Source organism: Seriola lalandi, unplaced genomic scaffold, assembly GCF_002814215.2.
Source record: "Seriola lalandi dorsalis isolate HSWRI2012SDOR001 ecotype SW California unplaced genomic scaffold, Sedor1 jcf7180002054690, whole genome shotgun sequence".
Lineage (NCBI taxonomy): Eukaryota > Metazoa > Chordata > Actinopteri > Carangiformes > Carangidae > Seriola > Seriola lalandi.
Window position 1 is genome coordinate 1,397,963 of NW_019525243.1, and position 568 is coordinate 1,398,530.

General features: G+C 28.0%; 1 protein-coding gene across 1 annotated transcript in view; it reads right to left on the reverse strand.

Moving 5' to 3' along the window:
- Positions 1-568, reverse strand: part of LOC111667506 (large ribosomal subunit protein uL3-like) — a 5,652-nt gene that overhangs the window by 878 nt on the left and 4,206 nt on the right. The window lies entirely within an intron of this gene.

Sequence of the window (568 nt, forward strand, 5' to 3'; positions counted from 1 at the left end):
CATAAAAACATCGAAAACGTCATAGTACGGTAAGGCATAAAAAAAATCAAAAAACGTAATAGTACATAAAGACATTATAATGTCATAGTATAGTAAGGCAAAGAAACGTCAAAAAACTTCACAGAGTAGTATGGCATAAAAACGTCACAGTATAGTAAGGCATGACAATTTCATAGTGTAATTAGGCATAAAAATCTCAAAAAACGTCACAGTATAGTAAAGCATAAAAATCTAAAAAAACGTCATAGTACGGTAAGGCATAAAAAAATCAAAAAAAGTCATAGTACATAGAAATTAAAATGTCATAGTATAGTAAGGCATAAAAACGTCATAGTTTAATAAGTCATAAAAAAGGTCAAAAAATGTCATAGTACAGAAAGACATAAAAACGTCAGTAAAGTAAGGCAAAACTAATGTCAAAAAAAGTCATACTATAGTAAGACATGAAAATATCAAAAAACATCATAATATAGAAAGGCATAAAAATGCCATAGCATAATAAGGCATAAGAACGTCAAAAAACGTCAAAATATAATCAGGCAAAAAAACATCATACTATAGTAAGGCA